The 3,399-nt window shown below is 45.7% G+C and overlaps 1 pseudogene; it reads right to left on the bottom strand.

Moving 5' to 3' along the window:
* Positions 1 to 2,190: 2,190 nt before the first annotated feature.
* Positions 2,191 to 2,661, bottom strand: LOC103260486 (annotated as a pseudogene).
* Positions 2,662 to 3,399: the final 738 nt, after the last annotated feature.

The raw sequence follows: 3,399 nt of genomic DNA, 5'->3' as shown, positions 1-3,399 counted from the left end.
GGTGACATGATAAGTAGTTAGTGAATATGCACTCTATAAACCAATAGGTGAGGGGGACATGCACCAGGTTGCAGCGTGCTGTATTTTGATTTCATAATCATCCTGTCATATTATTGCAATAACTTAAGATTAAAAAATGGAAAATGCAAATTCATGCTCAAATAATAAGATATTGAACTCATTAATATTGCAAGAAATTGACTGTCAATTTTTAAATTTTATTTTTAATTATTAAATTATTATTTTAAGGATGTGGAGTGAAATTCAGGGTTAGGTAAACAAATGGTCATTGTTCAGGTAAAGCTTGGACTGCACTTTGGTCCCTTTTGAGAACTGAACATTATTCACTGGAGTGACTGAATACAAAAATACGTTTAAAAATCCTTAGCTCTCTGGATACACAAGATGATTCTAAAATGTCCTCAGATATTCTATTCAGTATGGAAAATATTTCTAGTGACCAAATAATTGTAATTATTAATCATCCCACAGATCTTAACTTGCTGGGAAGTGAAGTCCCAGAGAGCTTTCCCAGCTCCAATAAAAAAAAAACAGTGATCATTAGACCCATTGCACTGACAAATTGTTTTACACCTTTGCTTTCGAGTTCCTATGTTTTGTCTGAGTCTGTATTTCTGGATCTTAAAGGAGAGTCAAAATCATGTACAGCCCATAAGGGTGTCACATCAAAGTTTGATCAGAGCTCGTATGACTGAATTACAAGATTATGTGAGATACAACACAAAAAGTGATATAGTCAAGTTAAGGAGTAATGTCTCACAGAGGCAATACTCTTAATTACTTTCATAGTACTCCAAAGCTTCTTTTCTGGTACAGAGAATCTGAAACAAAACCTCAAATTTATCTAACTTCTTGTTCTTCAGAAAAATTGGGTCCATAGCATGACATTACTACATAGACAACACTGTCTACTATGTAGAAACAGCACAGGGGATCACTTATTTGTTTTTTAAATAATGACAGCTAACATTTATTGAATTCTTAACATGTGCCAGCAACTTGCCAAGTGTTTTGCAATCCCTCTTTTAATCTTCACAAAAGCCTCATGAGGTAGATATTATCCATGAAACCACAAAAACATGTTAAATGTTAATTATGTAGAATTGTCTCCCTGCTTTTCACATTTAAAAAAAATTTTTTTATTTTAAAGATGGGTACATTTTAGGGTTAGGTATACAAATGGTCATTATACAGGTAAAGTTTGGGCCTCACTTTGGTCCCCACTTTGCTTGGCTTGAGATCAGGTACCCTTATTGATGAAGTGTGCCCCCTCCCTCCCCTGGCAGTTTGCCACTACTGCCCATCCCTTTATTTTATTTTATTTTATTTTAAAGATGTGGAGTACAATTCAGGATTAGGTATACAAATGGTCACCATACAGGTAAAGTTTGGGTCTCCCTTTGGTCCCCACTTTGCCTGGTTAAGATCAGGTACCCTTATTGATGTTATGTGCCCACCCCTCCCTCCCCTGGCAGTTTCTGGCTATTGTCAAATCTCTTTCTTACTGTATGATGGTCAATGTTCAGGGTCTGCTTATGAATGAGAACATGTGGTACTCTGTTCTTTGTTTCTGTGATAGATCACTGAGTATGATAGACTCTAAATCCATCCAGGTTGCTGGGAATCACTTATGACACCAGCCTTTGGTTCACTTAATCTGGGTGACCCCAATAGGTCCAGGGCTCTGTTTTCTGTACTTCCAGTTGGACACTTTTACCTCCCCCGCAAGGAATGGGACGGTTTTAATGAGCATCACAAAGGGACCAGTGAGGGGAATCCAAATCCAAATCTAGCCTTTATTGGCGTTATTTCAGGGGCCGAGAGGAGGGAGGGGGCTCAGCCCTACTTAGCTCATCGCCCAGATGCAGAGGCAGCTGGAGGGGAGTTCCTGGAAGCAATTCTCTTCCCAGCAGAGGGGCTACAGGAAAGGGGAGAGGTCTCTGTGGCTGCTGCTGCTGCCACTGAGAGCAGGGTGTCCTCAAGCAGCAAGTTGACCTCCAGGGCCAGGACGGGCCAAGGATCAGGCTGGACCAAGGATCAGGCCGGAATTGTGCAGTAACATAGGCTGCTGGGAGGGTAGATGGACTGAACAGGTGAGGAAACTCTTGGGGTCCCCAAACAGCATGGAAATCTCAGAGGGACTGAGACCCCCAGGGAGATACCCTCAGACTAAGACACACAAAGGGGCCCATGTTCAGCAAGGGTCAAGAGGAAGGTCTGGTGGGGGAAGGGAGAAAAGGGAGGGTGGGTAGAGGAGGCTGAGGACAGAGGCTGGGAGAGCACAGAGCAGGGCGTCAGGCCAGGGCCTGGAAGACACTTGGACGGAGTCCTCTCGTTGCTGCACTGCTGCTCCTGTGGACGGAGGAGGTTGGCAATGGGGCTGGTGATGCTGCCTGTCAAGGTCCAGTACTCATCAAGCTGATGTGCCTGTCGTGGTTGGCATCCAGGTTCTGGAAGAGCTTGTCTGCAGCCTTTCGGCTCCCCGTGTCCGTCAGTGTATGTCGGTTCTTTCTGGAGCATCTTGCGGAAGCAGTTCTTGATGATCTTGTTCTTGACCAGGCTGTGCCTCGATATGTATTTGTAGATGTTTTCCACCAGGACAAGGACTGCCTTCTCCAGCTCCCTGTAGCACTCTGTCATCTTCCAGCCTCATCTCCTTGTGCGGCCTGTCTCCTCTGTCAGCCTCCTCTCCAGCAGGGCTCTGGGACCTGGGCTCTGGCATGGCCAAGCTGCTCCCGGGCACTCAGCCCAGCTGCACTCCCGGAGTCGTCCCACTCCCACCCGGCCCTGCCCACTGAGCTGGCTCCCTGTAGAGGGTGGGGGAGCGGCTGGGCTCTTGGCTTGACCCTGGGGTTGGGTCTTTCATGTCTCTAAAATCATGCTGGCACCCCAAGCCTACTCATACGGACCAACAGCATGTGATCTGGAGTCTGGTCTTTCCCACGACTTTCCGGTCACTGGTGCTTTCTGGTCACTGATGTGGCAGGATTCGTTACAGAGAGAGCCGAGACACCAAGGTTTTTTTTTTTGGCCAGGTAGCAGCATTTATTTGTGCCAGCACTGGCCCAGTGGATTCACATCCAAGGACTGAGCCCCAAAGGCAGCGGGGGCGTTGCCTTATATTACATTTTAGCCCCTTTGTCTCCTTTATAGGACAACCTGCATTTTTGATTGGGTATTTTATGGCACGGGGTTGTAACTGGGTTACTCCTGAGCACTTAGACGGTGACTAGGCCACACTGCTTTTTCTTTAACACATTCTTTTTCTATTCTGGGGAGGCCCTTATCTCTTTGTTTTAGGAGGGCACCTCATTGAGACATGAGAGCACCCTCTTCAGCTCCCAGAACTTTATTCCCCCTTGGGTTAGGAGCCTTAGA

This window comes from Carlito syrichta, unplaced genomic scaffold (genome assembly GCF_000164805.1).
Source record: "Carlito syrichta isolate Samal-C Ts95f unplaced genomic scaffold, Tarsius_syrichta-2.0.1 Scaffold303215, whole genome shotgun sequence".
NCBI classification, from domain to species: Eukaryota; Metazoa; Chordata; class Mammalia; order Primates; family Tarsiidae; genus Carlito; species Carlito syrichta.
Note: the sequence above shows the minus strand (reverse complement) of the source record. Positions and strands in the feature narration are given on the sequence as shown.